Here is a 15,562-nt window from a genome sequence, read left to right on the forward strand (position 1 = left end):
CAATATATTATCAAGAGGTGTCATATGAAGCTGACGATGAGAGTTATTACTCAAGTCAAGAAGAGGATAGTGCTAGTGTGTGTCCATCTTCATGTGAATCAGATGTTGATTGGGAAGAAGAGAGCAATGATGGAAGTGAGTGTTCTCTTGCTAGTAAAGGTACGAATACTGTTTCTAAATCTGAAAGTGAGTTTCCATATCAGAATTTTGTAAACCAGTTTGAGATTGAAAGTTATGAAGAAAATGTGTCTACACAATATGAAGACAAAGAGGTTATCCATAAAGATGTATTACCTAATTGTGTAGAAGAGTGTCTTGAGGATGAGTGTAATGATGATCATTACATGATTGGTCCTGAGATTAATGCATCAACACCTATTGGTAAGATAAATGATGATTTGCATGCAAGACATTTGAATCACCTATCTGAAGACAATGAAAGTAACTTTGATCTATATTCTACATGCTTCGTTGACGGAGTTGATGTTGAGTCTTCATATGATTCTGATTTTTCTTCTTCATATGCTGAAAGTGTCCATGACAGTGATGTTGAAAATGGTTTTAAAGTTTTCACTAATCCGTTATATGGTGAGGAGTTTGATGTTGATCAACACATTACTTGTCCTAATGTCTACAAAGGCACTTTGCATGGAGCTATCAATCCTCTTTTTGAAGAGCACATGGAAGTTTCAAATTTAGCAGAGAATAAGTTTAATGATGATACTTTGTCTTACTGCTGTAAGAGATCAGAATGTTCTTCTTTCGAGTTTGATAGTGAAACTAATGATTATGTTGCATCTGAGGAGGTAAATGATAAGGTGTTTAATGAGACGGATATTGAAAATCTACCTATACCTTATTATGATTTTTATGATGAACTCTTTGATGTAAAGACTAATCTGTTCACTGATTGTGAAGAACCATTTGAAGGTTGTGGATTAGCTTCAGATTCTAACATTGATGATATATGTGAGTACAAGTCAGAATGTTCATTTGAATATCATCCGGTTATGCATAAGGAGACATATTTTCAAGGTATGGGTGATCCTTTTCCCCAAGTTGAATATGATGCATTCATATTCGAAATTGATAGCATGCATGAGTCATTTGTTAGAGAAGGTTTTCAATTACAGTTTGATATGTTCAAGCATGCTGATCAGAACTTTCATAGTGAGCAAGAGAATGAAGCAAGTTTTTATATGCATTATGGAAGTAAGAGTGCTGATTTTGTTTTGCCAAGTGATTTGGTATACGATGATAATATGATTGGTGAAACTAATAGGAGAAGAAAATTCAGTTTACCTCATGAAAGTTCAGATGAGAATCATGTTTATGACAGAGGTAAACAATTTTGCTGAAGTTCGGTGACCCAGGGCCATCGTGTGTACATAGTCTTGGTAGTTGTAGTTGTTTCCTTGCTTTCAATAAGCTGTTCGAGAAGAGTTTTGAAGTTTTCAGGAATGGTCTGCTTCCTCAAGAGATCTGAATCCTTGCCATGCCCGCAAGCGACATGCATCCCCAGACAGAGCCACTGTTGGCGCTCATAATTGCCTTCCCATTTTTGAGCACCATTGAAGAATCAAGCCCTTAAACACTTTTAAAATGTATGTGCCTGGTTGTACCCGGCTGTCCATCTGAGACCCCTAAGGTGTTTAATGTTTCTAACACCCTATATTCAGCCTATCTAAGTTTTCCATGATGTTAAATTGATATTCCGAGCTGTTTGGCGAAGTCCTGTTTCAAGCTTTTGTCAAATTTACAATTCTGTCCTAGTGTCAAATAACGACAAGAGGCTGTGTTTGCATTTGAATATCTCGCACCCAAAAGAGTTTTGTGACTTTTTTCTTTGAGAGTGTCTAGTGTCCATACCTAAGAACCTATGTTTTAGATTTTGAGTTGTTTCAAGTCTGTTTGACTAGGTTTTGAATCCCTTGAAGTTGGTCACTTACTGTTTTCATGCTGATGCACTTTATTCAAAATCCTGGGAAGCCCTGTTTGACGAGTAATAACTTTTGACCGGTTGATCCAAATGTTGATTTTAATATTGCATTGCATTAGAGGCGTCAGAGACTTGTTTTGTTTCAAGTTTCATATCATGACGAATCTGTTTGATCAGTTTTCAAACGCGATTCCAAGCTCAATTTGTAACTTTTTACTGGTGTCGGCATTTGCAGATTTGTCAGTACCCCTGTTCGTGGCAATATAACTCTTAATCTGTGATGGGTGAGATCGAATGGATTGTACCATTGTGTTGTCCTTCGAAAATACTTTAAGTGTGTCAGTTTTCAAGTCTTGATGAGTTCGTTTTCACACTTTTCCAGGTCAATTCCATTCGCAAAAAATGTTCTCTCAGCATGTTCAGTTTGCAAAATTCTGAGTAGCCCACTTTGAACGCTCGCCATTTGCGCCCAGTTATTCGTCATGAGCCCAAATCACATATTCATATTCACCTCATGACATAGAGTCAGTGTCCCAGTTTTCATTTTCCCATGTGCTCGTTTGCCTAGTTTTTCGAGCCAAATCCAAACCCAATTTGTTGTTTTCTGACTTGTTTGTTTGTAGATAAATCTGAGAAGGTGACTTTGATGGTCAATATCTTTTCACCTCGATGTCGTCATGTGATGAGATCTGACAGGGATGTTGAGTGTGTCAGAGAGATGATATATCTTGAGTTTCAGGGTTATGTCAGATGTTTGAATTAGTTTTTAAGACCAGCCTACAGGCCCTGTCATCAGAAAGTCACAGTTTTCAAAGAGCAGAATAAATGTGCTTTCAACGATAATTTTGTGATCAAGTTTGATTCCAGTCAATTCGAGAGGGTCCGTAGATCAGTCTATAGATCATTTGTCCGTAAACGAAATTTTTTAGTCAGACCCACTTTGGGGCCCGACTGTTTCCATCAAAAGAGTATGAGTTTGGAGGATTTTTAAAGTTGTCTAAATGTTCAAAACTTTCTTGATTTATAAAGAGGTAATCATCAGTATAAGTAAATGGATTTGACTGCCCTTGAACTTTTTGGGTGGCAGTATGATTGGGAAGTTTTATAAGGAATCCTCTAAATAAATGAGTCATTGGTCAGAGGTGTTATGCCTGGCAAGTTATTTTACGGAAGCTTTTGTGTACGCCATGTAGATAAAGTGAATATAGATTGGCAGGGATGTATGAACCGAAGTCTCCCACTGAGTCCAAAATATGTGGTGGCACAATCAAAGAGCATGAAAATTAGAGATCGTGCTGAGTTTCAAAGAGCTTAGATATATTGCAAAAAGCATGGGCAAACCCTAGCCTTCCCTATCTACGTATGAATACAAACAAAGTCTCTAAGCCCAAGTATGAGAGAAACCATGGCAAGGAATGGGGAGGCGTCTTGTGACTGAAAGGCAACCCACGATTTGCAGGGGAAGTCCATGTTAGAAGCTACCAATTGTCAAAGCACATAAAAGACAGTAGAAAAAGAAAAGAAGGCTCAGTCTTATGCCTAGCATAGAGAGCAAAATTCAATGCAAACATAAGAAGCCAGAACCCAGGCGTGAGCATAAAAACAACATGGAATTTGTAGTCAAGCCACGTTAGAAGAGCCCACGCCTCTTAACAGGCAGCCCACATAAATCCAAAGAAGCTTCATAAGAAACGACCTGTGGCAAATCAGAGGCACCTTCAAAGGTCTAGACGCCAGTCCAGCAAGGAGAATCTACATCCACGTTTTAAACAAAAAGCTCCACCTGTACATAAGGAGAAGGAGCCATCCGATGAAGATAAAGCCAATAAAAAGAAAGACTGTTGCTTAGACAGGGAGCTCATGTTAATACAAAGCCTCTACAATTTGATGAAGCCGCTGCAAACAAAATGAATAGAGCCACCCAAGGAAAGAAGCCCCCTCCACATTTTTAATAGAGTGCTCACATTTTAAGTGAGGAAAAATGCCAGCAAAGGAACCTCACACGAGCCAGGACGAATTCTAAGGCAGTCAAAAATAAAAGGAAACAGAAGAAAATGTTTTAAAACAGCTCACATTGGGTAGTAGACCAGTGAGAATGAAGAAAAGATACCTACATTTTATAATGCATTGGGCAGAACGAGCAAAAAAAGCAATCCATGCTGGAAGGAGGCGTTAAGGAAGAAGGCAGCGGCAAGAAGAAACAAAGTCGATGCAGTTGATAAGCAGTTGGGCATTAGAAAATGGAGAAAACCTCATGTATTGGCAGCAAGGATTCTCGACTAGGCATTAGAAGAAGACTTCAGCGGCATTAAATAAAGCAGAGGCAGAAGATGCAAATAGAGTAAATATGTTTTAATGAGCAACATCTTAAAATGGAATCCGTGGCTTTAACATAAAGTATTTGCACTGATATAATGGAGGGATGCCCACGCTTCAAATCAAGACATGGGCATAGAGAAGGAAAAAGCCATAGCCTTCTTGCAAAGGGAGCAGAGAAAAATCATTTATCCCACATTGTATATGTGGTGATGTTTCAAATGTTTAAATACAAACCATCACAATATGTATGATGAGTTGAAGCGTGAGCCTCTTAGAAGGCAATACTGTTTGCACGTGGGTCCCAGCCAATTGCACGATGACATCAGTAGGGTCCAAAGCATAATTTTGAACCAACTCACATATCAAAGTGGTGACGTCAGCAAAGCCAAGCACCCGAAAAGCTGAAAAATTCGGCACCTCGCTGTCTCGCTAGCGGGGAAATGTTAGAATTTTTGGCTAGCGAGGTAGCGATGTCACCGGAAAACCCAAAATTCGGCGAGATCCAAAATATTGCGTGGGTCCCACGTGCAATTCCATCAGCGAATCAGTAAGTGACGCGTGTCACTCGGTCAAAATTCAGGTTGACCACAGATTAAAATGGTGAGGGAAATATTGAGAAGTTTAAAATAATAATATTTTATTATTATTTTTGTTGAAAATGCCCATGTCATGTTTGAAAATCAAATGGGACATTTTCTAAAGTTTATACTTTAGATTTTTTTTTAATTTTATAAAAAAATCAAAGTTGCAAGCATGAACCTTCTAGCAGAGGACTTTTTTTTTGAAATAAGATTCTGGAGGTTTTCGAGAGGCCAGATAGGCAATGTTATATATCGCTGGAATCGGGAGAAGACAAACTTTCCAATTCTGGAGTCGGTTTTTGCACAAGTGTTAGTCAATTTGAGCTACACAAGGTTTTCTATCAAGTACCTAAAGTGCAACCATATTCATACCAGGAAGTTCAGATTTGTTTTTTGTCAAGATAATGACCTGGATATCAGTAGAAGGCAATGGAAATGCAGTTAGGGTCGAATTTGTTCTGATTTACTCAGTAAAAACTCATTTTCACTGGCTTTTTCATGGGGCAATCAGATATTTTGGCAAGTAAAGGGTTTTCATCATTAGGCAAGGATATTTTGCAAGTTTGTTACAGATTAATGATGAAACAAAATTAGATCAGAAGGGATGAAAGAAGAAAGAGGTTTTTCAGTTAGAGAGGATTGGATTTCAAGTGGACACCTGGCAATTGCATATTAGATCCAGGAATTCATTTCTTGCTATATCTTTCTTTCTTTCTTCATTTGTAAGGGTTCTAGTTTTTGCACTGAGAAACCATTCTTTAGCATTTTCTTCTTGTATTGAACAACATTTTTAAGTTTTATGCAGATAGTTTTATTCTGTTAGGTGATCTATGAGTTATTTTCTATACATTTCATGTATTTGATTTCAAGGAAAACAAATAAAGTGTAGCAAAGGTTTGAAGTTCATTCTGAGTCTTGTCTCCTAATTATGGCTCTGTTATTTCTTCTAATTTGTGATCAAAGAGCATGAATTAGGTTGCATTTCATTTTGAAATGTATGTGGTTAAAATGTCTTGCATATGGAACAAAGAACCATGTAATTGCTTGATATTTGTCACAGGGTTTGCAGATTTCGTGATAGGATGTGTTGAGTATGAGATTCATTCTGTAGTAGATGTCTATTCACAAGGTGAAAGATAGATCAGGGATCTTGATGTAGAGATACGTTTGAGGTTTCCAGGAGATGTATGGTTATGATTCATTTAATTGCCCAATAGATAAGGCACTGGTCAGAGATAGGATCATTAAGTTCTGTTGCTCATACTTGGGTCTTGCTGATATCAACATATTAAATCACTTTTCCCTTTTATGTTGAAAGCTATTCAATGTTAACCCGCACTTAGCTTTCCATTTTCATGAGTTATGTTCTTAGCTATTTAATGTTTGTGATTCCTGGTTGAGTGTAGAAGATTTAGGGGTTTTTATCTGCTTCATAATAGATTCAGTGTATGCTTTGACAACTGGTACCATATAAATAATCTACATGTCTACCCACCTAGGTTTTGCAAAGCCTGAAGTAGAAGAAGGGCCATGCCTTATAGTTGGCCTGGTGTCTGAATGGATGTGTTGATAATGGGAGTTAGTTGCCCCTAGATGTAGTTTTTTTCTCATCAGGGTAATTGGAAATGGGCAACATTTTCAAAAACCAACAGTAACAAAAGCACCTAAGGGAAAGGTTGAGCTATGATTTTGTAATGAAGTACAAGGATCAGTTAAGACAATGTCAAAATGATGTATTGATAGTATACTTGAAGATATAGATGTTGGCCACACTTAGAAACACTGGAACAATAAGTTGTAACAAGGCTATCTAAAAAGCTTAACTAAGTTCATTAGTGAGTGTCGAGCAAGCTAGTTCATGCCGAGAAAATTTTTAGTTAGTGCCAAGAAAATGCAAAATTTAGTGTGTGTCGAGTGATACAGAAGGAGCCGAGCAAGTTCAAGTGTCAAAAAATTAATAGGTGCCGAGCATCAAAAAACTTAGTAGATGATGAGTGAATCCACAGTAGGTGTCAAGTATTAGTAAAATTTAGTTTGTGCTGAGTAACACAGTATGTGTTGAGCACCAAAATTTCAATAGTGTCGAGCTGCTACATTATGTGAAAAGTCAAAGATTTGCCAAATCTAAGTCAACAAGGTTGTTAGCTTGAATTTTGTGAACCAGATGAAGGATAAGGATGATGAGCTCAAGGCACAGAATTTTAGATATGAGTTAGATTCATTGAATGCTACCTAATCCATTTGAACTGAAATCAAAGGAGGGAAGAATCGAGTGGGAAAAGCAATTCTACACTTCTATTTAAGAAGTCACAGGCCAAGAAGCTAGAGATGCTAGTGTGCCAAATTGTGAAGTGGTTGAAGGGTGTCAAGGAGAAGGCATCAAGGTGAAGAAAGAACAAAGCATAGAGACTCTACTTCGATAAGTGATCATATAGGAGATTGCATTGGTATATTGAGCATGGAGATTCAAGGAGACAAAGCTTGAAAGGAGGACAAGTTGTTAGAGCTGTAGAGACTGAAAGCTAGGCAATGTTATGAGTTGAACAGAGATCTAAAATCTGCAAGTTAAGTTGTGAGTTGTATTAGGTCAAAAGCCCTTGTTGTCACTCTCTAACAATTGTATCAGTTAGGGTAAAATCCTATAGACTTAGGTTGGTTTAATAGCCATTTGTGAATCCTTTAACATGGTGGCATGCCAAGTGAATGTTCTAAAGTCCTCTAACTAGGCCCACTTCTAACATGTGGTTAAATCCTTTAACTAGGTCACATTTAATAGTGTGTTTTAGCCTTAATTAGGGCAAGCCTTTGATAGGGCATCACTTTAGAAGAGTGAGAATTGAGTAGCATGTTACTAGTGGTTTTTCCCAAATTGGGTTTCCACTTAAATCATTGTGTTATGTGTTGATTCTTTATGTGTTATTCTTGCATGTTGATAAAAGGTTTTATTAGGACATTTGGACCTTGAATAATTGATTCACTTCCCCCCCCCTCTTAGTTATTTTAAAGAATTTCCAACAATTGGTATCAAAGCCATTTGCTGAATTAGTTTAAAGGTACTAGAAGCAGGAAGATCAGAATGTCCAAGAGAGAAGTTCCCAAGCTTAATAGAGATAACTTCACTGCATGGAAAAGACTAATGAAGCTGCACTTTGGATCAATAAGTGATCATGCACAAAACTCAATTGAAGTAGAACATGTTGACCCAGCTGTACCCACTACAAAAGATATGAAGAAAAATAAGGAGCACAACCAAGAAATGTTGGAGATTGCCTCTTCCCTCAACTATGCTAAATTTGATGACATCAACGGATGTAATTGTGCATTCAAAATGTGGAAAGCCTTGACTGATATTTATGGAGGAGATAAGAATGTTCAAAGAGAAAAAAGAGAAAGCCTCAGAGGAAAGTTTGATGATACGAAAATGGAGGAAGGTGAGAATGTTGCTCAATATGCCTCTAGAATGAAAGAAGTAGTAAGTGCAATAAGAAGTTTGGGTGGTCATCTAGAAGATGAAACTATCAATAGAAAATTCTTAAGAACCTTGCTCCCCATCTATGCTATTAGAGCTTCATTCATTCATAAATTAAGATGTGTACCAGGAAACACACTAACCTTTGAAGGGATAGTAGGAAGACTTACTGCATTTGAGTTGTCTAACTTTGATAACTACAGACCTAAGAATCTTGAATTTTCTTTCAAGGCCAAGCTAGCATTAAAAGACACTAAGGAGATGAAACCAAAGAAGAAGAAGAAAAAGACAAAGTATGCATCTTGTGACAGCAGTGTAGATGAAGAAGATGTGGATCAACAATTGGAAGCACTACTAGCTAGAAGATTTCATAGAGGCAAAGGTAAATTCAAAGGTAAGCTGCCTATCATATGTTTTAATTGCAATGAAGTAGGACATATTGCTAGAAGATGCACTCAGAAGAAGAACTAAAAAGAAGCAAACAAGTACAAAAATAAAAGAGAAGATGATAGTAGAGCTTACAAGGACAAAGGCAAAAAGTGCTACATTGTTGAAGAAGATTCTGATGAAGATGATGATGAGGTAGTCTATGTAGCCATGATGGATGAATCAGATGAAGAAGAGGCAACAACATTGGTAACCTATGTGAACAAAAAAGACAAGTGGATCATAGATAGTGGATTCTCACATCACATGACATGAGACAAAAGTAAGTTTATTACCTTTACTTAGTATGATGAAAATAGTGTTAGCTTTTGAAATAATGCTCCATGTCAAATCAAAGGAAAAGGTTCTATTGAACTTACAAAGAAAATTGCATTTGATAATGCATACTATGTTGAAGGATTGAACTACAATCTACTGAGTGTATCACAGCTAGGCAATGTAGGTTGTAAAGTAGAATTTGGAAACAAAATTGCTAAAATCTATGGTACTGATGGAAATTTGATAGGAAAAGGTGAACAAAATAGGAGTAATCTATTTTACCTAGATATGAAAGATGTAACTTGTCTAATTGTAAACTTGATGATGTGTGGTTATGGCATAAAAGTCTATGTCATGTTAACTTTGATAACCTAATTAGTATCAGCAAAATGAAAAAAGTCAGGGGGTTGCCAAAACTGAAGAAGCCTGAAAATACAATGTGAAAACAATGTCAACTAGGAAAGATGACTAATTGAAGTTTCAAAAGAAAAACCTACACTTCTAAAGAAGTATTAGAGCTAGTCCATACAAACTTATGTGGCCCAATAGAAGTGCAAAGATGCCAAGGAGACAGATACATGATGCTATTTGTGGATGACTATTCTAGAATGATGACTACCATGTTCTTAGAGAAAAAATATAATGCATTTCAAATGTTTAAGTGGTATTTGGCCAAGGTTGAGAAGGAAATAGGAAAGAGTCTGAAGTGCTTAAGATTAGATAGAGGAGGAGAATTTACATCAAAAGAATTTGAGACATTTTGCAATGATAAAGTAATCAAAAGAAAAACATTAGCACCAAGAACTTCACCTTAGAATGACATTGTAGAAAGGAGGAATATATCAATGATAGATTGTGCTAGAACATTAATGATGGAGAAAAATGTTGCTCTAAAGTAATGGAGAGAAGCTGTAAGTACTATTGTGTATACTCTGAATTGAGTACAAGTCAAAAAAAGGTACAAATGCAACACCTTTTGAACTATGGTATGGTCACTCACCCAATGTAAAACATTTCAAAGTATTTGGTTGTAAATGCTATATTCTCAAAGATACTAGAAATGGAAAATTTGATTCAAAGATTGATAAAGGCATATTCCTTGGATACTCCACTAGAAGCAAAGCATGTAAGTGTTTGAATACTAACACTAACAAGATTGTGGAGAGTGAAAATGTAAATTTTGATGAGCGTACAGGAGCTTAGGTTCATGAAATTAAGAAACCAAAAGAGTATAGATCCTTTGTATATTTCTATGAAGGAATGCCTACTAAAGAAGAAGTTGTCAATCAAGTTGGGATTTAGCAACAAGTTTCAATATTAGCTGAGTCACAACCATTGAATGTCGAGCTACATTTAGAAGCCAAGTTGTAGAATGAAAACAATGCACATTCTGACTCTGAAGTCAGTACACATGAGAGAGATGATGAAATACCAAAAAGAGATGTGTACAATGACTCTGAAGTGGAAAGATCAAACATGAAAAGAAGGACAAAACTAAGACTATCCAGGTATGTGAGAAGACATCACACTACAGAACAAATCATTGGAGACAAGAAAACTAGACCAATGACAAGGAATAGACTAAGAAATGAATCATGTTTGATGAGAAAGATTGAACCTAAAACAGTGAAAGATGCACTACAAGATGATGACTGGTATAAAGCTATGGAAGAAGAAATAGATCAGATGAGGAAGAACAAAACTTGGACTTTAGTTTCAAGACTAGCTGATAAGAATGTGATTGGTACCAAATGGGTGTTTAGGAACAAGCTTTATGAGAATGGTGAGATCACAAGAAATAAGGATAGATTAGTCTACAAAGGTTATGCACAAGAAGAAGGACTAGACTATGGGGGAAAATTTTGCCTTATTGCAAGAATGGAAGGAGTAAGAACACTACTTGTATATACTGCTTATAAAGGTTTCAAAGTCTATCAGATGGATGTGAAGTCTGCTTTTATGAATGACATACTAGAAGAGGAAGTCTACATAGAACAACTAGAGGGATTTGTTGATGACAACAACAAGGATATGGTCTACAAACTGCATAAAGCACTCTATGGTTTAAAACAAGCACCTAGAGCATGGTATGAGAGATTACACAAATATCTTGTAAAGATAGGATTTGAGAGAATAGATGACAACAACAACCTGTATATCAAGGCAAAAAAAGGTAAAGAAATTTTGATATCTAAAATCTTTGTTGATGACATAATATTTGGAGGAAAAAATGCCCTGTGCAAAGATTTTGTTGACCAAATGAAACATGAGTTTGAGATGTCAACGTTTGGAGAAATCAAATTCTTTGTTGGATTGCAAGGACATCAACTAAAGCATGGTATATTTGTGACTCAATCAAAATATATCAAGGAGATACTCAAGACATTTGGCTTAGAAGATTCAAAACTAGTCAGTACACTAATGGTAACAGGACATAAGTTATCTGAAAATGATGAATCAACTAAAGTGAATGAGACATTGTATAGATCAATGATTGGAAAGTTGTAGTATGTTGTGCATGGTAGACCAAACATTGCATTAGCAGTTGGAATAGTGGAAAGATTTTTTGCAAATCCAAGAGAAAATCATCTTATGGAAATGAAAAAAATACTAAGATACTTAAAAGGAGCTGATGACTTTGGCTTATACTACAAGAGGAGTGAAAAGTTTGAGTTGATAGCCTACACTCATGTAGATTGGGGAGGTAATATTGATGACAGAAAAAGCACTAGTGGAGAAGCACTTTTCTTAGGAAAAAGATTAGTCACTTGGACCAGCAAAAAAAAAAATTGTACCTCACAGTCCACAGCAAAAGCTGAGTATGTTGTTGTAGCTATTAACTACACTAATATTGTATGGATCAAACATCTGTTGCAAGGTATGAAGGAAGAGGTAACTGAACTTGTGATACTCTATTGTGATAACACAAGTGCCATCAACATATCAAATAATCCTATGATGCATGCCAAAACAAAGCATATTGCAATTAAGTATCACTATGTAAGAGAATTGGTGGAAGACAAGCAAGTGAGAATGGAATATCTTAGTTCAAAGGAATAGATTGCTAACATCTTCAAAAAAGCATTACCTAAAGATGTATTTGAATATCTTAGAGGTAAGTTAAGGCTACTTAAGTAAGGGCAAAGATTGCCCTGCATCAAATGAGTTGATTATTGAAATGTTGTGAATCGATGTAGAGGATACTTACTTTAGGATTTCGACCTGAAGTAATCAAAGTGCTAAAGTTCCAAATTAGTCACAAATCAAGGTGACAAAGGGAGAAATTAGAGTACTTGCAAATGCTACACTTGCATGTTAAGATGTTGAAACAGTACGTCTTTGGCATTGTTTTCAAAGAGGGAGAAGTAGCAAGAAACTGATCAACAACATTCAATTGGATAAAGGGAGAAGTAGCAAGAAATTGATAAAATATACAAGATCAAATGGATAGAGAAAGAAGTAGCTAATAGTAGAATAACAAAACATGATTAATGCATACAAAGGGAGAAATAATTTAAAAGGGAGTTAGGAGCAGTACAAGATCAAAGTAAATAGTGGTAAGCCATAGAAAAGAGGGAGAAAAAGGATGTTCAGGAAGATATAATAGAAAGGAAAGAAAAATGAAACAATAGCTAAGAGAGAGAAGCAAAAGTAAAGTAATCAGGATAGTAGATCAAAGAAGGAGATATGAAAACTGATGGTAACACATTTTTCTTTTTGGTATTTGATTTACTGTTTTAACCTAGTTAGCATTTTGATAACTTGGTTGATCAGTTTGGTTTTCCATCAATGCCAAAGAGAGAGATTGTTGGAAATCTAATTGAAAATATCATTATTGAAGAAGAGATACTGTTGCAAAGAAGGAGATTGTTGATAAAGAATGTTTTCAACCATTGTTTTGTCACTGATGTCAAAACTGCTATTTGCTGGAATGACAATTGCTTATAAGATCCAAGTACTATCACTTAGTTGATTGATGAAGAGGATTTAATCAACAAGATGTAACAAAAACACCTAAGGGAAAAGTTGAGTTATGATTTTGTAATGAAATACAAGGATCAATTAAGACAATGGTAAAATGATGTATTGATAGTATACTTGAAGATACAGATGTTGGCCACACTTAGAAACATTGGAAGAATAAGTTGTAACAAGGTTGTCTGCAAAGCTTAACTAAGTTCATTAGTGAGTGTCGAGCAAGCTAGTTCATGCCGAGAATTTTTTTAGTTAGTGCTAAGCAAATACAAAATCTAGTGTGTGTTGAGTGATACAGAAGGAGCCGAGCAAGTTTAGGTGCCAAGCAAAGTAATAGGCACCGAGCATCAAAAAACTTAGTGGATGCTGAGTAAATCCACAGTAGGTGTCGAGCATTAGTAAAATGTAGTTGGTGCCAAGTAACACAATATGTTCTGAGCATCATAATTTCAATAGTGTTGAGCTATTGCATTATGTGAAAAGTCAAAGATTCACCAAATCTAAGCCAACAAGGTTGCTACCTTGAATTTTGTGAACTAGATGAATGATAAGGATGATGAGCTAGAGGCACAAAATTTTAGATATGGGTTAGATTCATTGAATCATACCTAATCCATTCAAATTGAAATCAAAGGAGGGAAGAATCAAGCAAGAAAAGTAATTCTAGACTTCTATTTAAGAAGTCATAGGCCAAGAAGCTAGAGATGCTAGTGTGCCAAATTGTGAAGTGGTTGAAGGGTGTTAAGGAGAAGGCATCAAGGTGAAGAAAGAACAGAGCACATAGAATCTACTTTGATAAGTAGTCATATAGCATATTGCACTGGTATATCAAGCATGGAGAATCAAGGAGACAAATCTTGAAAGGAGGACAAGTTGTTAGAGCTGCAGAGACTTAAAGCCAGACAATGTTATGAGCTAAATAGAAATCTAAAATCTGCAAGTTAAGTTGTGAGTTGTATTAGGTCAAAAGCCCTTGTTGTTACTCTCTAACAATTTTATCAGTCAGGGTAAAATCCTATGGACTTAGGTTGGTTTAATAGCCATTTGTAAATCCTTTAACAAGGTGGCATTCCAAGTGAATGTTCTAAAGTCCTCTAACTAGGCCCACTTTTAACAAGGTGGTTAAATCCTTTAACCATGTCACATTTAATAGTTTATTGTAGCCTTTAATAGGGCAGGCCTTTCACAAGGAATCACTTCAGAAGAGTGAGAATTGAGTAGCATGTTACTGGTGGTTTTTCTCAAATTAGGTTTCCACGTAAATCACTGTGTTATGTGTTGATTCTTCATGTGTTATTCTTGCATGTTGATTTTCAGTAACTTGCTAAGTAAGAAAGTTTAAGCTTGGATGAATGAATAGTTTAATGGGCTCACTATACTTGATAGGACATCAAACCACCCCCCCCCCCCCCCCCCCCCCCCCCCTCACCCCTCAGTTACTCTAAAGAATTTCCAACAACTTTAAGAGGAAAAAGATGTGTGAAGGAGAATTAAAGCTATTGTCAAAATATAGACTCCTCTCACATAGAAAAGTGTGGCCCTCATGTGAGGCAAAAATCCTTTTATTTTATTTGTAAAATAGGAATAATGATTTTCTTGTGCACACTTAGGATAAGTGAGATTTTGGGGACTTTATTTAGTTAAAAGGGAGCAAGTTATTTTAATTAAATAAAGACTTGGGATAAATTGGGCAAACCATCTAGGTTATAATCAAATAAATAACAAAGTGATTACTTGATCAAAGATAAGCAATAGATAAATTAAGAAAAAATTCTAGAAAGGGGGCTCATAGTCTAGATGACCATTTTTGGGTGATTACAATCATAGGTACTTTGTGCTTCACTAGTTTAATTGTTACTTAACTACTTTGACATTTGCTAATTTTGATTTGGGGACCATTTGTGATCATCCAACTTTGCACACAACCTCACTAAAATTGGGTCAGCTTAATTCATTTTTGATGTCTCATCTTCAACCATGAGCTTCAAGCCTCTTTAGTCTTAGCCATTACAACCTCATATTCCTTCATTTCCCATACTCTGTTGAAGTCTTTTATGACTTCCTCTTTGTCCACTATTTCATGCTTTCCTTTGTTATTTGAGTTCTACACTTGGAATCCTCTTCTTGATCAACAATATCTAGCAAGATGACTTATCTTTCCATAGTAGTAATAGGTCATGCTTGTTTCTCTCCATGGACTTGAATGATTTCTTTGATTGGTTCCTAGTTTTTAGTATTCTATAGTATGTTATCTTTTCTCACAGTTTGAACATACCAGTGTAGTGAAATTTTTCTTTTAGCTAGGAATTTATGTTCTTTAAAAGTATTGGATTGACCTTTCATTGGATCTACAGACCTCATCCTTGTGTCTATACTTGTTACAAAAGTAACACTAGCCATTTAATCTTCTATTATTTGAATACGATAAGCACTCTTGAGGAGAGTAACCATACCAGTGGCATGTGTTGCAATACCTATTAAATGTATTTTGAGTTGTGGGTGAAGCCTTTCTATGCCAACATAAATTGGAAGTATGACCTACTTTATCACAATAATGATAGGTTGGTTTCTTAG

This window comes from Cupressus sempervirens, chromosome 1, assembly GCF_028749045.1.
Source record: "Cupressus sempervirens isolate cs-2001-9-10 chromosome 1, ASM2874904v1, whole genome shotgun sequence".
NCBI lineage: Eukaryota > Viridiplantae > Streptophyta > Pinopsida > Cupressales > Cupressaceae > Cupressus > Cupressus sempervirens.